Below are 21,236 nucleotides of genomic sequence, written 5' to 3'. Positions count from 1 at the left end.
AAGAAGACAAGAGAGGGATTCTTGGATGGAGGGAGGCTAAATAATACAGCAAGGCAAATTATGAAGCAGAATTTAACTAAAGAGGCAGCACGAATAGGAAAGATGTGTGTGTATGTGGTGTGGGTGATACTTTTTCAGTTTGTTTGTTTGTTTTTAAGAAATGGGGAAGCTAGATAGTGCAGTGGTTAGAACATTGGCCCTGGAGTCAGGAGGACCTGAGTTCAAATCCAGCCTCAGATACTTAATATTCCTTAGCCATGTGATCCTGAGCAAATCATTTATAAGCTTTCATTTATCAATTATGATATGTAAGGTTCTGTGTTAATACTTAGTACAGTGTTCTTTCCCCAACATTATTTTAGCATTTAATGCCTTTTTGCTGACATTTGCACCTAATGTAACTTCTTCACAGAAAAGTCCCCATATTTTCTCAATCAGTAGCATACCAAATGTCTGTCCCCCATGATTGTGAGTACCATTTAGGTGTGGAAAAAAGGCCTTTTTAACTCTCAATATCTATGAGTATATGATTCTAACATATTTTGACAATCTTAAGCAATAATGTTACACATAGTGGATAAAGGGATTATTCCAGGGTCAGGAAACCAGGGGTCAAATTCTGACACATACTTAGCTATGTGATCATGGGCAAATCTTATAATTTCTCACTTCTTAGCCCAGGCAGCTTTCTAGTATTATGATAGTTGGCATTTATATTACACTTTAAGGTTTGCAAAGTGCTTTATGATTATTATCTCATTGCAAGCTCACAACAGTTCTGGAAGTAGGTGGGGAAGGTCAAAAGAAAAGGAAACAGGAAGGCAATAAGCATTTATTTAACATCTATTATGTACCAGGCACTGTTAATCTTACTTGATTTTTACAATAACCTGGAAAGTAGGTGGTATTGTTTTCCATATTTTACAGTTGAAGTTACTGAGACAAATAGAAGTGAATTGTCCAGGGTTCACAGCTAGTAATTATCAGAGGTTGGATCTGAACCTTAGTTTTCCTGCATCAAGATCCATAACTCTTACTAAGATCTGCCAATACTTCAGAGTATTTTAGCATCGCTTTGAGAATTCCTTTTCACCTCCAGGTTAAGATGAAATATCAATATAGGACTGAGTGCTAAGTGAGGCACTAAACTACAAGTGTAGCATTCAAAAGAAATAGAATATCTCCTAAGAAGGACAAAAGGATGGCATTTCTTTCTTCCTTTTAAGAAATTCCAAATAGATCTTACTTTTACCTTTTTCTGTTATGTAAAAGGCACATATACCATAACTTTTATTCATCCCATGAGAATCACTGGCTTCTCTTTAATTGCTGTCCCTCTCAACTTAAAAAGGCCAAAATCTCCCACTGCATCCAGGACCATCTCCAGTCATCCTGACCTATACCTTTCCACCTATATTCTCTCCAGAAAAGAAAGTGAGGCTGATGATTTTGTACAGCCTTCCTTCATGTAAATCCAATTAATTGGCATGTTATAGCATCACCTCCCTGAGTTCATGGTCCTTTTTGAGAAAGAAGGATAAATAACAACAGCCATAACTTTCTATCCAAGTGGGCTTCTGGGCTTGAGTCAGACTGGTACTTGGACAGGAATTTTATTTTAAAATGACTACCTGCTAGACTTTATCTAGCAGCATTACCCCCTTAATCATTTATGCTTTGGATTTACTGAAGGGTTCACTCCTGAAATATTTGTCATATAACAGCCTTTTAGCAGCTGAGAAACTCTTAGAGGTATGTCTTCTTTTCCTTTGCTATGAAAACAGGCTATTTTTAAGTCCCCAAATGTGAACATCTGTGCTTAAATGAAAGCATGTGTCACTGATCTGTCAAAGTTGGCATAGAGGAAGGATTTCCAGGAGGAAAAAGAAAATAGCCTTATTGAGACATTTCTTGGGCAAATTCCTTACTGTCTACCTTATAAATTCTAGGAGGAATAATATATGTTACTGTGATCTATGATTCCCCCAAAACACAAGGCTAGCCCTTTTTATTAATGTGATATAATTTGCTGAATGTCAATCTACAATCCTCACATATCCTCCTTCCCTACCTCTCCTTTTCATGGAAACAAATAATTCTGTGTAGTCTTTAGTTTTAGTATCTCTCTGTGCATGTCTCTTTAACTGAAATGAGACACTCAAGGGTTGAGGTTGGTTGACTAAGACATTATTCATTCTTTTCCATTATCCCATAAATAATCAAGTAGTGAAGAAAGGGGATATGAAATATTTAACTTTTTATGGAGAAAGGAGATTGAACCCCATAAAGTTCTAACTGTTCACACCAGTGAAGACCTACAGTATGGTTCCTTGGACATGTAGAAGATAGTGTAAGAGCACTAATGGGAAATCAATGGGGCCCTAAGAAGAATTATTATCAAAGCTAACTTTTTTGCCTCTAATAGGCATCGGTGAGGAGGTAGGTCAAGTGATTGATTCCATTTTAGAATGTTAAAAATGCCTGGTCTGAATGCTTATTTATTCTAAAATATTTTATTTTTCCAAATACGCAAAGACAGTTTTCAGCATTCACCTCTGTAAAACCTTGTATTCCACTTTTTTTTCTTCTTCCCCTTTACTTCTTCCCTAAGACAGAAAGCAATTTGATACAGGTTAAACATGTACAGATATTCTGTATTCATCATCCCACACAAGAAAAATCAGATTAAAAGGGAAAAAAAAACCATGAGAAAGAAAGGGAAAAAAAGCAAATAAACAACAATAACAAGATGAAAATAATATATTTTGAACCATATTCAGTCTCCATAGTTCTCTCTCTGGATGTGGATGGCACTTTCCATCCCAAGTTTATGGAAATTGCCTTGAATCAACTCATTGTTTAAAAGAGCCAGCCCATCATAGGTGATCATCACATAATGTTGTTACCATGTGCAATAGTCTCTTGGTTATGCTCACTTCACTTCATGTAAATCTTTCCAGACTGTTCTGAAATCATTCTGCTGATCGTTTCTTATAGAACAATAATATTCCTATTGTTCTATAAGAAATGATGAACAGGATTATTTCAGAGAGGTCTGGATAAATTTGCATGAACTGATGCTAATTGAAATGAGGAGAACCAGGAGATCATTATACATGGTAACAAGAAGACTATATGATGATCAATTCTAATAGACATGGCTTTCTTCAACAATGATATGATTCAAAACAGTTCCAATTGTTCAGTGATGAAGAGAGCCATCTATACCCAAAGAGAGGACTGTGGGAACTGAATGTGGACCACAACATAACATTTTTACTCTTTCTGTTGATGTTTGTTTGCATTTTGTTTTCTTTCTCAGGTTTTTTTTCCTTCTTGATCTGATTTTTCTTATTTAGCAAGATAATTATATAAATGTGTATACATATATTGGATTTAACATATATTTTAACATATTTAACATGTATTGAACTACAATACATGGGGTGGAGGGGGTATAGGGAAGGAGGGAAAAATTTGGAACAGAAAGTTTTGCAAGGGTCAATGTTGAAAAATTACTCATGCATATGTTTTGTAAATATAAAAAGCATTTTAATAATAATTTTTTAAAAAGAACAATAATATTCCATAACATTTATATACCATAAGTAAATCAGTCATTCCTCAACTGATGTATATCCTTCTACTCAATTTCCAGTTCCTTGCCACTACATGAAGGGCTGCTACAAACATTTTTGCATGTGTGGGTCCTTTTTCTTCTTTTTTATCTCTGGGGTATACAGACCCAGGAAAGACACTGCAGGATCAAGGATATACACAATTTTATAACCCTTTAGGCATAGTTCCCGACTGTTCTCCATGAACACCTACTTTTTAATCAGTCCTTTCGTAGAGAGGTGAGAGGTAAACTATTATCTTGTTTCTTCCATTTCCTTTGACCCCTAATTATAAGTTAATTTTTTTTAATTCATTACTTCTAATATTACCTCTAGACAAATGACCCCCACATCTATATATCAGTTTTACTCTTTTGTCTTTTCCACTCTGGTCCTACTTCATCAATTGCTTTCAAAATCTTCCATTCTATCTTTATATGAAATTCAACATATCCAAAACATAAACCTTGTCCCCTAAATATCTGTCATCTCCTTACTTATTGTAGTGTAAGGAACCACCTATCCACTCATCAATGTTAAACTTGGAATTATCCTTGAGTCTTCCTTCTTTACACTCAGTAGACAATCTTTTTTTTTTTATTTCTTTCAATTCTATCTTTATCATATCCCTCCAGATGTTGTATTTTCCCACTCATTTGGCCAATACTCTAATTCATGCCACTTTCACCTTGTTCTCAGACTATTCAAACCTTCTAATTGGCATCCAGTATTTCATTTTGTCTCCTTTTAACTCATTCTTCCACACATCTGAAAAGTTAATATTCTTAAAACATACATTTAAGTCACCACACATACTCCAAATAACAACAGCAGCATCAACAGCATCAACAAGCATAACAAAAACAATAACAAATTCTTAAAGTCTCCTTGTCACCTCTGGGCTAGAATACAGATTTCCTCAGTCTGGCACTTAAAGCTCTTAATATTCTGGCTCTCACCTGCTTTTCCATATGTTCTTTATCTTATTTCTGATGTACTCTCTATTCCTGCCAAACAAGTCCACTAGGTATTCTCCAAATTCAATATTGCCTCTCTTATTTCCATGCTTTTGTACAAACTGTTACTCAGATTAGATATACCCTCCATTCTGCACTCAAATTCAAAAAAGGGTAATGAACCTTTTATGTGAAGGTTGTCTTTGTGCCCTTGGATTTTTCCTCACCAGATTATCTTTTAAAATTTTATATGCCTAATTTTGAGAACTTCCTTGTAAGAAAGTAACTGCCTTGGAGATACTATTTCTTTTTTGCTTTTGTCCAATCAACACAATTTTTATGTTATTTTATGAGTAATTAGTTGATAATTTTCATTGTGTGATATTGGAACATTATAGATTTGTTATTTGGATTTCATCAAGGCTATTGACTAATTCAGTCATGATATCCTTGTGGACTAAAAAAGAGCCGAGTTGATAAACTAGGTAGATTGAGAATTGTGAAAATGGAAGAGCCAAAAATTAATATTTTGAGGAAAGACTAGAATATTTCTAGTGATATGGCATAAGGCCTTGACCTTGATCCTGGTCTGATTATTTTTATTAACTTGGATGAAGGTATATATATAGAAGTTATCTTTATGAAATTGACAAGTACCATGAAGTTGGGCAAGATAGCTAAGGTAGTAATAAAAGTCACAAGTGATCTGGACAGGCTGGAATATTTATCCAAATCTAATAAAGTTAAATTTAATAGATGTGGAGTCCTGCTTTGGGGCTTCGAAAAAGAAACAAACAAAAAACAAAAACACTTAAGTATAAGATGGGGAGACAGCCAGGACAACAGATTAGAAATCTTAGTGTACCATTTCAATATCATTTGGTAAAATATGGAAGTTAAACAAGATGGATATTGTGTTAAATATTATGAATAGTAGTTTATGAAGCATGGGAAGTAGTAATTATATTAAACTGTGCTCTGGTGATTCCACATCTAGAATATTATGGTTTGTTTGGGGCACCCAAATTTTAGTTTTTGTAAATGAAGACTCCAGATGCTTGTAAAAGTTTTAGGACAGAAAAACTAGAATAGAGTATGCTAGAGTAGGGCTTCTTAAAATTTTCCCACTTTTGACCCCTTTTCACCAAGAAATTTGTATGTGTCCCAGGCATATAGGTATATTAAAATAGGTATATAAATCAAATACTTCTTGTTAATAAATCATACTTTTGTGACCCCCCCCCCATATTCAGTTACAAGACCCCAGATGAGGGAAAGAAATCAAGTTTAAGAAGCTGAGTACGAGAGGAAGAAATGGACGTCTTGCTCTCCTGACTGACTTACGTGGAGATCTCCACTTGTATTGTCTGTTCATGGGCCATGAGAGCAGGGCAGTTACAATCCCTTGGGAAACATTTATCATTGTGGTAATATTTGACCTGGACTTGAATGTTTTATTTGGTTCAAGGACTCCCCTATTTGAGGCTGTTTCAAAGTCTGTTGGCTCTGCTTTTGAGCCTCTAAATTGAGGAGAATTCATGTTACTGTGTAGCTTTTATTTCTTTTCATCCTAGCAAAAAAAAAAAATACTATCTTCCCTTTATCTTAGGTTCCAGAATGTGAACTCTCCAGATTGTTTATAATGCCTGGCCTATCTTTACCTCTGAATTACCAGCATCCTTCAAATTGAACTGTTTTCGGGCTTGGCCTTTCTGGGCTTTGTCTTGGTATTCCAAATCCTGGACACTCAACTACTTAGAGCAGATAGTTAACAAGAATTTTTCCCTATGTTTAAAAAAAAAAAAAAAGGAAAGAAAACAAAGAAAAAGAAAAAAAAAATGGTAGTAATGATTTTAAAAAGACATTGACATAGTAGAGAGTTCTCAGAGCCAGCAAGTCTTGAATAAATTCAGTCCTTCTCTCTGACACATCCTTCTTGTATGACTTAAAGTTAGTTACTTAATTTTTCATTGTCCTCAGGCAATTTTCTAAGATTTAAAAGTCAAATAGTTAAAGACCATTATTGACTCCTCATTCCATTTCAATTCTTCTCCTTTTGAGACTTAACTTGAGACTTTCTAGTCCATTCAAATGATAATTATAGTGTGAGGACTTTTATTGAGATGATTTTAGACACTGGGATAATCAATTATTCAATCAATAATTATTTATCATGCACTTACCATGTGCCAACCATTGCACTATGTCCTGGACATAAAAAAGTCAAGTATAGAAGAGTTTCTCCCTTCAAGAAACATGATACTTTTTTTTTGGAGAAAGGATTATATACATATATAATATAATATAATATAATATAATATAATATAATATAATATAATATAATATAATATAATATAATATAATATAATATAATATAATATAATATAATACAATGTAATATGTATGTATCTATATGCCTACTAGAGCTTCCCTCCCCGAAATTATCTTGCAAGGTAATTTCGGGGAGGGAAGCTCTAGGCATGAATCAGGAAAGCCCTCATGTAGGGGGAAGTCTTTAAACAAAGCTTTGCTAAAGCAATGAATAATATAATTTTTGTTGCTGGAGACCTCATCAAAAGCATTTATTGTTACTGTTATTTAGTCATTTTAGTTGTGTCCAACTCTTCATTTTCTTGGCAAAGATAATAGTATTTCCTTCTCCAACTCATTTTATAGAGGAGACAACCAAGGCAAACAGGATTAAATGACTTGTCCAGGTCACACAGGTAGTAAGTACCTGAGGTCACATTTGAACTCGGGAAGATGTTTTACTGATTCCAGACCCATACTCTAGGCACCATGGCGCCACCTAGCTGGGATAAATCGGCGATGTGACAGCTTAACCTTAAGTGACCTTGCTACCAACTTGGAATGGTTAAAGGAATTTAACAATTACTACTTTTTAACTCCCTTGAATGAAATTTCCTGAGCTTTATCAAATATCAGCTCTAGAACCACCTCCAACATCTGGCTTTCATTCATTCTACCACTTACTTTCTAAAGCCTTCCCACTGAAATTACATTGTACTTTATTTATTTTTTAGTTTATAGTGTACATATTCTTTTCCCCAGTACATGCAATTTTAGGGCAGGTCCTCATTTTTTCTTTTGGATTTTTATGAACTAGTGCAATTACTCATTCAAGTTAGGAGGATAGACTTACTAGGGTTTCCTAAAGATATTTTGGTTCCCTTTCCTGTGTCACCAAACATAGAATTCCCAAAGAAGTTTTCTTGATTCTGTTGAAATTATTATTAATAAGTGGGACTCTGAGTGTCCTGTGATATTCTTGGCCTGATGTGTCCATAAGAACCTCAATGAAACCACATATATAAGACAGTTTCCTTTTCCACTGGAGTAGTGTTATAGGCACCAAATCAAATGGCATTGCCCATGTGATATCACATTTTAACCTTTCTTATGCTTTTCTATTTTCTTTTCCAGTAATATCAAACAGATTGGAGTAAACCCTTTATTTTCACCACTCAAAAAAATTTTTTTTAAATTGTGTGACTCGGGTTTTCCTATTTTCTGATCTCTTTCCTTGCTTTCTCCTTCAGTGAATCAAATTGATAGAGCTTGTGAAAACCCTGCTAATACCTCTTTAATTTTTATCCCCCCCCATACTTCTTTTTAGTGCTCTTGAGTTTTTTTATACTGGCAAAAAGTCTTTTAAATTTTAAAAAGCTGTAACTTTTTAGCAATCATTTTTCCTGCTTTCTGCAGTTCTTATCTGCTTTCTCTGGAAATATGAAGTTCTATTTAGAAAAAAATTCAATCCTCATCTCTTATGAAAGTAGCTGCCAAATTGATGCTTGGAATTGAAACTTTGTCCTTAGCATTTATTTTTCATCTTTTAAAAATTTATCTTTTCTAGAAAACATATACAGTACCTACTGTCATTGATTTGTCCTTTTTGCTTTGAATATTCTCATTAGAGTAGACAATCTCTTTTTAAAATGTTATTTTTTTTTACAATTTCATGCATAATTTTTAAAATTAAAAAATTTTTCTAAATTTTCTCTCTCTTCTATCATTAAGAAGGCTGTTTGATATATTATATGTATACAGTCAAGTAAAACATTTCCATATTACTCATGAGAAAGAGAATGCAGACAATAATAAAAAAAAAGCAAAGTTAAAAAACAAAGAACAACAAGCTTTGATCTGCATTTGCTTTGCTTTGATCAGCATTCAGAATACAACAATTTTTTATTGGGAGATGGATAGCATTTTTCATTATAATTTCTTCATAATTGTCTTGGATCATTGTATTGCTGAGGATAACTAAGTAATTGCAGTTGATCATTGTAAAGTATTGTTGCTACTGTGGATGCTGTTGTTCTGGTTCTGTACATTTCACTTTTCATCAGTTCATGTAAGTCTTTCCACATTTTTCTGAGTCATTTTTAAATAGTACAAAAATGTTCCATTGTAATCACAAAATTTGTTCAGTCAATCCCCAATTGATGTACATCCTCCCAATTTCTAGTTTTTTTTTTTTTTGTCACCACAAAAAGAGATACTGTAAATATTTTTCTACATATTTGTGCTTTTCATGTTAGCTGTATCATCTTATCCTCACTTTAAAAGGTCTTTATCTCTTTTTAGTGACATAATTTATCCTCTTCAACTTCTCTTTCTTTCTTTCTCCCAGTGAACTTATCTCTCCCCCCTTATTTTTTTTTAAAGATATCATTGTATCATATATACAACACATACCCATGTCATTCATGCATACTGGTTCTTTCTATCCAATAATGAGAAAGTTCTTAAGCGTTAAAAGTATAATCTTCTCACATAGCAATGCAAAAATTTAACTTTATTGAATCTCCTATCTCTTTTCTCTTTACCTTTTATGCTTTTCTTAAGTCTTAATGTCAAATTTTGCATTCAGATCTGGTCTTTTTATCAGGGATGCTGAAAAGCCCTCTATTTCATTAAATTTCCATTCTCCCCTACTGAATTATACTCAGTTTCGCTTGTTAGGTGATTCTTGGCTGTATCTTAAGTTTTTTGATCTCTGAAATATATTCCAAGTCTTCTAATTATTAAATTTTGTATTATCCTTACTTGGCTCTGTGATATTTGAATTTTTTTTTTTTGACTGCTTGTTTTATTTTTTTTCCCCCCTTAACCTGGGAGCTCTGAAATTTGGCTATAATATTCCTGAGAGTTTTCATTTTGGGAATTCTTTCAGAAAATGATCAATTGATTCTTTCAATTTCTATTTCACCCTTTAGATCTAGAAAATTGGGGCAATTTGATAATCGTTTGAAAGATGATGTCTTGTACTAATACATTGTTGGTGGAACTGTGATTAGATCCAGTCATTGTGGAGGGCAGTTTAGAATTATGCTCAAAAAGTTATCAAGCTGTGCATATCCTTTGATCCAGCAGTGTTTCTATTGAGCCCATATCCCAAAGAAATCTTAAAGGAAGGAAAAGGACCCATATGGGCAAAAATGTTTGTGGCAGCCCTTTTCATAGTGGTAAGAAACTGGAAACTAAGTGAATGCTTATCAGTTGTAGAATAGCTGAATAAGTTATGATATATGAATGTTATGAAATATTATTGTTCTATAAGAAATGATCAGGAGGAGAGACTTACATGTACTGATGCTAAATGAAATGAGCAGAACCAGGAGAACATTGTACACAGCAACATCAATATTACACTATGATCAATTCTGATGAACACGACTCTTTTCAATAATGAGATGATTGATACCAGTTCCAATGATTCCAGTGATGAAGAGAGCCATCTACATCCAGAAAGAGGACTGTGGAACTGAATGTGGATCACAACATAACCTTCTCACTTTTTTTATTGTTATTCACTTGCATTTTGTTTTCATACTCATTTACTTTCCTTTTTGATCTGATTCTTCTTGTGAAGCAAGATAATTGTATAAATATGTATAAATATATTGGATTTAACATATATTTTAAAATGTTTAAATGCTTGCCACCTAAGGGAGGAGGTAGGGGAAATAAGGGGAAAATCTGAAAAACAAGGCAATGCAAGGGTCAATGTTGAAAAAATTATCTGTGCATATGTTTTGAAAATAAAAAGTTAAAAAAAAAAAGAAAGATGATGTCTAGGCTTTTTTTTTTTTTTTTTTTGTATCATGAATTTCAGGTAATCCAATAATTTTAAAATGATATCTCTTTGTTCTATTTTCCAGTTCGATTGTTTTTCCAATGAGATATTTTACTTCTCTTTAATTTTTCCATTCTTTTTGATTTTATTTTATTGTTTCTTGATGCCTCATGCCTGATTCTAATTTTTAAGGAATGATTTTTTTTCAGGAGCTTTTCTACCTCCTTTTCTATTTGATCAATTCTATTTGTTAAGGAGATTTATTTTTCTGCAATGGATTTTTATGCTGGGTGTGTGTGCGTGCGTGCGTGTGTGTGTGTGTGTGTGTGTGTGTATGTGTGTGTATTATTTAGCTTATACTTTTTTTAAGATGTTATTTTCTTTAGTTTTGTGGGCATTCTTTACCAATTTCTTGACTCCTTGTTTTTGATTTTTGCATAATTGTCCTTTCTTTGACCAATTTGTCCTCTAACTCTGCCCTCTCAACAATCTCTTTTAAGTAAATTATAGTGGCATGAGTGGAAGAATACTGACTTGGGAGGAAAGGCCTAGATTAAATTCCAATTTGAATATCTGATGTCACTATATTTTTCTTCTTAGTTTCTTCATGTTAAAATAATATATTCAGACAAGAAGATTCTTAAGGGCTTGAACATTTTATTCTCAATTTTTACACTACATTTTAAAATCATATTTTTTGGGCAGAGAAGTATTATTGAAGTGCTATTAAAGTTGGACAAAATCATTTTATTTGCTTTTAATTTGTTGTTGATATTGTTCAGCAAATCTTGTGGAAGAGGATTATGACATTTCCTATTTTTGAAACATGATAGCTAAACTAACTCTATTAAAAGGGATCAAATTAATATTTGTATATTTTATCTTTTTGGAGGCATATAAAGGGAACCACTGATATATCTGAATAATTGAGTAACTCTGGTTGTCTGCATCTTGTGGACAGGTCAGCAATGGCAGAGATTGTACTTTTTACCTGTAATGATATATAAGATTGTCAAGTCACTAAAGTTACTATAATGTGAACAGATTCTTTAGTAAGGGAATTAGAAATTGATATAATGATTGCCAAAGAAATCTCTCTCTCTCTCTCTCTCTCTCTCTCTCTCTCTCTCTCTCTCTCTCTCTCTCTCTCTCTCTCTCTCTCTTTCTCTCTCTCTCTCTCTCTCTCTCTCTCTCTCTCTCTCTCTTTCTCTCTCTCTTTCTCTCTCTCTCTCTCTCTCTCTCTTTTTCTCTCTCTCTCTCTCTCTCAGACACACACACATGTGCCCACACACACATAATCTACGGGAGCAGGCATATATAACTGACCGGTTTTTTAGGAATTATTTCAGAATCAGCTATGTCTAGATTAATTAATTACTTGATTGGAGAAAGAATAACAAATAAACAAAGAAGTAAGTAAATAAATAAATGCCAAGCAAGAGGAAGCAATCAGGATAAGAAGATAACATATGGATTTATAAATCTCTATTCTAGTCTATTTCAACAAACCACTGATTTTTTTTTTTTTAAAGCGGGAAACTGATGAAATAAAAGCACTTGATTTGCTAACATTTCTTAGAGAATCTTAGTTAACATTAACCAAATACCATACAGGGATCCAAAAGAAGTCAGAAAACATACCAGTCAATGAACACTTATTTTCCTTACCATGAAAATAGAAGGGACAACTCTTTTTGGACTACAAGCTCATTTGAAAAATATTACATAGGACAATGTTGGTAGGCAGAAAAGCATTGCCTCACAAAACAGTAAAAAATATTGAAAAGTTAAAAGAAAAATTCAAAAAGCTTAGTGCAGGGCCTAACTAAATAATAATATCCTGAAACTATTTAAAATTAAAGTGGAAGGAGAATTAAATATGAAATGTAACATGATCTGCTACCATTTCTATATCAATCTGTTCTTATAATTTATGTCAGGGAAAACAACTCTTATTTGTACTCCACCATTTCTTTGTCTGATAAGCAAAACAAAATGCTGTTCATAAATTGAAGAGGAGATGAACAGATAGGTCTGATCATATTGGATTAGTGTTGGTATGTAGCTTAGAAACCACCTACTCCAAATCTACTTTCATGCTATTTTTAGTTGCTGCTCTATTTATGACTCTCAGTGCAATTTTTATAACATTGCATTGTTGTATACCATAATTTCATAACGACTCAGCAAGACCAGATTTTTCAATATTCATCATCTCAGCTTCTGAAACCAATTGCTTCTTGTTCTAAATGCCTTCCATAGCTACTGATTTACCCAAATACCAGTAACAAAATCTCTAGTGGGCACTAGTTGACCCCATGGACCATGAAAAGTAGGCCTTTCAGTCAGAGCCACTCATCATTAAGCCAGAACTATCTTTAGGGATGACAATAAAAGTTCACTAAAATACATCTGGTGCTTAGGGCAAGGTAAAGTTTTCCTTTGTCTTAGAACTATTCTAATTTCTGATGTGGATTTTCTAAGAAAGCGAGGAATCATGGAGAGAAACTAGGGAGAGGTAACCTCCAAGGTAATAAGGAACTATGCTGTATAAAGAGTTTTCGAATAAAATCAACAGCTTTAATTGCACCCAGATGTTAATAGGTAGCCAGAGGCAGATCATGGAGCAACAGATGTAGAATGCTTAGTGTTCTCTAATAGAAATATTTTTGGTTCAAGGGTTGAGTTGCTGTAGTATGCAGCTGCTCAAGTGCAGTAGTAGTTCATTATTCTGTACTTTTTGGAACATCTACCCTTCCCTTTTTTTCAATGGTTTTCAAGCCACTCATTCAGTAGGCTTGTAAAAATCTAGGTTGAGACTAAACTCTGCATTTTCAAGATTTTTTCTTACCCTTATTTTTCTTCATCGAATTATTTCTAGTCTGATAAACAGGATTATGCAGGGCAGGGCAATCTGTCCCAAATCTGGGAAATGATTCTCTCCTCATCTCTATGTGAGGGGAGGATAAGGAAAAGAGATAGTTAATCAGGGCAGGGCACTCTGTCTCAAATTTGAAAAAGGGCACATTATTCAGTTTATTTTGAGAAGGGGCTGGGATGGATGGAGGGACAGGTTCCTGTAATATAATCATAGAATTATTGCTTACAAAGATCTTTGAGGCTATTTATCCCCATTCTTCTTACTCCATCTTCATTTATAAAAGAGAAAATTTGGTTTTAGAAAAGTTAAGCAACTTAGCTAATGTCACATAAGTGACAAGTAGAAAGTTAGGGATATGAACCAATTTTTGTGGTCTTTGAAATAGATAAGTTTTAGTTCTGTGTATTCTGAATTTTCTCATTAATACTCAACTCCTTATAAAATGGAGAAACATTGAGATAAAACACTTGTAAAGTGCTTTGCAAACTTTAATGTTCTATTTAAATGGTAGCTATTATTTTTGTTATTATTATTCACTCTGAATCTGTCACCACTCCCTATTTTGTCTTTTTTCCCTCAAAAACCTCATGTTTCAGAAAATACTATGAATTGAGAATGAGAGGATTTTGTTTCAGTTCTTGGTATCCCTACTTAACCTTCATGAAATAACAGAACCCCAGTTTTCCCCTCTGTAAAATGAAGAAATTGGACTAAGTAATCCAAACAGTTCTTTTCACTTCCAAAATAGCATTCTTACATTTGGTGATAGCTAATAAAAACATTAGTCTTAAGTCATTCCCCTTCCCAAAGTCATTAATACTTAAATAGGAATTTTTGAAAACCAAAAAACCTTTTATACTCTAACAGTATTATATTGTTTCCCAGAATCTCAGTTTAGGCAGGAACTCCAGAAGCCATCAAGTCTAACCTGTAGCTGGGTAAGAATTTATTTGACAGCAAAGCCAAAAAATAATCATTCTGACTTTGCTTGAACACTTCCATTGAAGGGAAAACTATTACATTCAGTGGCAACCTATTCAATTTTGGTATATGCCTGTCAAAGTGTTCTTCCTTATATCAAATATAAATTCTTTTTGATTTCTTTTCCTTGTTCCTAGCTGTTGTCTCTGGATCAATAAAAACACATCTGATCCTTCTCATGTTCAACTCTCTATGGCCCTACTGGGGGGTTTCTCAACAAAGAAATTGGAATGTTTTTCCACGTACTTCTGCTCATTTTACAAATGAGGAACTGAGATAAACAAGGTTAAGTAACTTATTCAAGGTCATAAAACTAGTGTCTGAAGCTGGTTTTGAACTCAGATCTTTCTGTCCATTGTGCTCCCTAGATCCCTTTCTTCAATATGACCACCTTTTAGAAATAAATCTTCAGTAATTTGATTCTCATATGTCATACTCTCACTGCCTTAAAGCATTTTGGATGACTTCTTTTTAATTCATTCTAGTTTTTTGGTGTTTGCCTAAAAACCTTCCCAATAAAGCCAAGGTTTGCCTCTTTAAAACCATTATTTTACCAGTGTTTCTTTATGGTACTTAGATAGGCAATATAATCATCTCTGAAGAATTAAGAATGACCATCATGTAGATGACAAAGGATTGACTCTTGGCAGATATAATCAGGATACATCATATACCCAAGGAGGAACTTTAAAAAATAGAAGTAAAATGGGTTGTGGATTTTATAATTGAAAGAGAATTTGGGTTACTTCTATGATAAGAAAGAATATTAGATGGATAACCAAGGTGCTCCACTAGCACCTTTGTGATAATATAAAGTAAGAAGGGTGGATCTCTAGCCCATTGGATGTACTTCTTGAGGCAAAAGTATAAATTATAGCCAAGAATGAAACAGGAAAGATCTAAAAATGTTACGATTTGCTTATTTTGGGAAATCTCTTCATCAGTTAGATGGCAAATCCATTACTTATTTTGACTATTGTTCTTTTGAATTATATTGAAACTACCATCACTAAGATCTTATCTCTGGTTTTTGTTTTTTGTTTTTGTTTTCTCTATTAACATTTAATCATGTCTACTTCTTGTATTTGTGAAGTTCATTATTTGATCCCAAACATGAGTTTTTAATGTTTATCTGTATTAAATATTAGTAAGTACAGGAGATATTTTTGGTAGAGATGGTGTTTCCTAATATCTCAATCCTGCCCTGACATAGATAAATGCTTACTCAAAAGAACTGTTCTACTCTCCCTAAATAGCCATAATATGAATAACGAATTTTGTATTAGTGATAATTATTGTTCTATCAGATTTCCTCACTGAAAAATAATAAAGATACTTTGGTCCTTGTCAGGCTTATGCTCAATCTAGAGCATTATGTTGCCTCTATTGGTAATGTATAGCTGTTCACCTGCTTTCCTTTGAGCATATAAATTTTTATAGTCCACAAACTTTATCCAAAGTTCCTATCTGAAAACTATTTGTTTTTAGAAAGCTATGCTTTTTTTTTTTTTTTTTTAGAAGAATGGTACTCAAATCAGGATGAAAATTTGTCTATCCTTTATTAAAATGAAAACATTCAGAGTAACATTAAGCTTCGGAACATGTTCCAATTTTTTTTTTAATTATTGTTAAAGTAAAAAAATCTTCACATCTAAGTAAAATCCTTTTTGCTTTATTTCAGTCCATTGCCTCCTGCCTTGTAATTTCTTTAAATAGAGTAGCTTCTTGTGAATACTCGTTTGGTATCTCTTTGTAACCAATGAGCACCCAGAGGGTACACAGCTCTACTAGACAGTAGTTTTCATTCTTGGTGACTCTTCTTTAAGCCTGCCTTAATTTTTCTGTTCCCTCTAGGATACCAAAGTCTTACTCCTTTCCTCTTTATACTTTCTTTTGCATTAGTGCAAAGTCTTCTTTTTGGTTTGCCATGCAGAGCAGGTCCATTCTCCAAAGGCCACGCTGTTTGATTTCCTTTAAAGCAATCTCACTCCCAACTAGCAGCTTCCTCCTCTTAACTGTACTCTGTTGCCTTTTTTATTCATCCAAAGCTAATCCTAACAAGCTCATCTGGTCTCTGTAGTTGACTGAAAGCAGCTATCCAAAGTACTTCATCTTCAGAGTGAGCAGTTTTATCAATATAAATCTCCATTATTATCAGAAAAAGACATTAAAATGGAGACATTCTATTTCCTGAATTACCCAGGATTAGATTAACAAAGTTCATTTATTATTCAACAAAGGTACTATTAGAATATACTCCGGTACTACAGACACTAGTAATAGCATCCTAAATGATTCAAAAAGACATTTAACCCATTCATTCTGCAGAAAAATTACTTACCCAAACCACTAGAAATGCTTTGCAAATAGATATGAGTCCCATAAATTCTAACTACTGAAAATACTATTAAATCTAATTGCATAAGTTTCCATCTTTGAGGCAGATAAAAGGTAACACAAAGTTAGATAAAGAACTGCAACAAACCATGTAAGGAGAAGTCTGTGAATATTAATTGTAGTGCATGCACCTTTTAATAGGGTTAATTCCATTGCCTTGAATGTGTACTGTCATTTGCCTGTACAACAAAGGAATATCTCCTCTATTCCTCTCCTAACCTTCAGAAAAGTCAGATCTACCTAGCAATAATCATTCTTCTAGGCATGAATTCATACCATGATCTCTAGAGCTCAGAAATTTAATATGCAGAAAACTGAAATGTGTTCACTAATGCCACACTGTCACAGAAGGACAAATGGGGCATCTTAATACAACTAGATGAAAATCAGATTGTCTTTATAGGAAAGAATATTACTTCAATAGGAAAAGAAATGACCCTACATCTGTCCCACCCCTTAATCCTCATGCTTCATTACAGTATGCTAAAGGAACACTAATTATTATAGAATGTGCTGAAGCAGACAATCATTGCTCCTGAGTTTACACAACTCTTAAAATAAATCATTTGATCAACACATAGGAATAAATGTTTGTTTGAAAAATTGATTAAGAATGTACCTCTTACTTTTTTGTATTTTAAAGTAAATACAGTATACAATGCTGCCCCCATATTATATCTATTTAAGGAAAATCAACTAATTTAAAAGAAAAAATATAAAATAAATCATATAACTGAATTTTTAATTATGAATTAAGTCACACTGCTAAATGTATATGATCGTATCCTTAATTTTCATTCATATTATACATTATAATGATTAACCCTTTAGAATATACTGAAAATAATAAGCTTGCTCCAGAAATTGAGTTTAAAATCAGAACAATAACTGATATCAACTGACTGTTTAAAATTTATCTTGAGGTCCAAATAAACTGTCAAAAATCTTACATTAGATTGAGCTTGTGGAATTTATTTTTATTTTTTTCTTGTGTCACTTTTTAAGTGACATAACTTTTTAAAGTTGATATTCAAATAGAGGTATTTCATTGAATGGGATCAAAACTGACACTGAATAGGAGAAATGGAAGAGACCTCTAGGGTACATGAACTAGTGTTTAGTACCTCCATATACTAGCCACAAAAATTGAAAAGTATGATGGGGAATTTCATCACCTGTGTGGGAACATGTATTCTCAGAGGACATTTATTTTGTCAGAAAAAGAACAGAGTAGGGGTTCTACCCATTAGAACTTGAGGTTCTCTATAACCAGGAATCAGGGCCCAATATTTTCACTTCTGCAACAGTTCTACTCTAATCTGCCACATGGGACTAATCAGAGCTATGGAATGTCAAGGTCTTTTCATTCTTGGAGGATGCAGAATGATAAGATTTCATCTATTTGTTCAGAGTCAAAATGCTATCCATCTTTTCAGATTTTGATGTGCTTATGTTACTTTCCCCACCCTTATTTACATATAGCAACCAATTTTTTCTAAATAGAAATTTGGTAGAATAATTAATGTATTTTTCTTCTTTTCCCCTAAGTTAGATAAATAAGATTTTGAGTTTGGGGCTTATATTCATTATTTATTGTAAGCTAATTCTCTTCCTTCCTTTACTGTTATCATCCTCCTCCTCATCATCATCATCACCCACACATTCATTGGATCACCTTTTAGGAGAGAACATTTTAACTGTGTTTGGTAGGAGAAATATAAAATGTCATGTGTTCTCCTTAAAATATGTAGTTCATAAAAAAGAGTTACAGAAAGCCTGCTAGAAAAAGAAATTGCACTAATATTTTCTAGGTAAAATCCTTGGAGACTTCAATGAATCAGAATGCTTTTGTTTCCTGTTGCATTGATGTTTCTGCAATCATTTCCATGTCTTCATATATTGAATGCAAATGCTCCCTGAAAAGTATCAAATGGCCCATTTCCATAAAATCAATGTTAAATTCAATTTGGTAACTGCTCCTTTCCCATTTTGGAACTATTTCCTTCTAAAGTCTACAATCTGTATCAAATAGTGAAGACTTCAAATGACTCTTATTCAAAAGGGTTTTAATGACTGAAATAATTTTCTCTTATCCGCTTTCTAGGATTTTCTACTGTGTACTTCTGACAGCTGAAATTAAAAAGTAGAAAACCTTAAGTGACTAGACCATGTATGATGACCAAAATCTCAAACCGTATTAAGCATTTCAAAGATAAGAATGACTGTATATAGACTTGATGTTATTTAGGACTCTTTAGAAACCATTTCCTTTACTAAGTAAAAAAAGCAATTTCTATATCCCAAGAATGATAAATAATTTGAGCATTAAGAACAAAATGATGGCATAAATTAGGCTCTAAAATGCATAAATGGTTCATACAGCATGACTTTATGAGAAATGTACCACGCTTGTCAGTTTAATAAATCTATGTTCAAAGAAATTGTTCAAGGTAGGTTCTAAGAACTAATTTTTAATTTTAACTTTCAAAAAATAAAGCACTATGTCTGTATGATATCCAGAGAGCTAATTAGAAAACGAAAAGTTACAAGCATTGAATTCTTTTGTTTTCTCCTTGCCATTTCAACAGTAGATAATTTTGACTGGATGGGTAGTCAACTAGTAAGCATTTGCTAAGTGCTTATTCTGTGTCAAACACTGTGCTAAGCTTTAAGCAGATTACATATATATGTGGAGAAAGAGTGCCTGACTTCAAAAAGCTTATATACTAATGGGAAAAGACAACATATAAAGGGAAGCTGAAAAATATGGATGGGGAGAATCAAGGATGAAGTACCTAGTTCGGGGTAGGGTAGAGGAAGACTGGAGTACAACTGAAGAAAAGAAGTGAGATGTGTCTTGCCTGTAAGCTCTCAATAAATGGATGTTTTAAGAGAGATGCAATCCTGTGAGAGTGAGAGACCATACTTCTAGTGTGGCAATTACAAAGCTGGAGAGAGACTTCAAATGAAGAGTTGGAGAAAGGGTGAGAAAGCCCAGAATGCAGCCCAGAGAGGAAAGAACTATTCTTGTTACCCTTTTATAATGTGTGGACAATCTTCTTGGGGGCTAAGGTCAGTTTGAGTATTTTTTTTTTTTTAATTTAGTCAAGCCAGTTCTCTAATATCACACACACACACACACACACACACACACACACACACGCATGCATAAGCACATGCACAATTCATTATTAGAGCCACACCTGAAAAAATCCTATCTTAAGAGGATCTACAGTTCATGAGATTTATCTTACACAGTTGTTATACTGCATGAGTTCCAATCTTGCCTTAGAAATTTATTAACTGAGTAAATGAGTAAGTCAGTTATTCTGAGGCTCAATTTTCTCATCTATAAAATGGAAATAATAACACTTACCTCAAAGTTTGTCCTAAGGATCAAATAATGTAGTTTATATAAAATGGTTTGCAAATCTGAAAGTGTTGTGTAAAAATTGTTATTTTTAAGTAGAAATCTCCCCAAAAGATTGTGTTTTTTCTAAATGTATACTTTTTATTTTTTTATTATAGCTTTTTATTTACAAGATATATGCATGGGTAATTTTTCAGCACTGACCCTTGAAAAACCTTCTGTTCCAATTTTTCCCTTCTTTCCCCCCATCCCTTACCCCAGATGGCAGGTAGACCAATACATGTTAAATATGTTAGAGTATAAGTTAAATACAATATATGTATACATATTCATACAGTTATTTTGCTGCACGAGAAGAATCAGACTTTGAAATAATGTACAATTAATCTGAGAAGGAAATTAAAAATGCAAGTGGACAAAAACAGAGGCATTGGAAATGCTATGTAGTGTTTCACACTCATTTCCCAGAGTTCTTTCGCTGGGTGTGGCTGGTTCTATTCATTATTGAACAAATTGAATTGATTTAGTTCATGTCATTGTTGAAGAGAGTCACATCCATCAGAATTGATCATCACAAGGTATTGTTGTTGAGGTATATAATGATCTCCTGGTCCTGCTCTTTTCACTCAGGATAAGTTCATATAAGTCTCTCCAGGCCTTTCTGAAATCTTCCTGCTGGTCATTTCTTACAGAACAATAATATTCCATAGCATTCATATACCATAATTTATTCAGCCATTCCCCAATTGATGGGCATTCAATCAGTTTCCAGTTTCTAGCCACTACAAACAGGGCTGCCATAAACATTTTTGCACATACAGGTCCCTTTCCCTTCTTTAAGATTTCTTTGGGATATAATTCCAGTAGTAACACTGCTGGATCAAAGGGTATGCACAGTTTGATAATTTTATGAGCATAGTTCCAAATTGCT

Source organism: Antechinus flavipes, chromosome 5 (assembly GCF_016432865.1).
Source record: "Antechinus flavipes isolate AdamAnt ecotype Samford, QLD, Australia chromosome 5, AdamAnt_v2, whole genome shotgun sequence".
NCBI lineage: Eukaryota > Metazoa > Chordata > Mammalia > Dasyuromorphia > Dasyuridae > Antechinus > Antechinus flavipes.
This window is presented reverse-complemented; position numbering follows the sequence as displayed.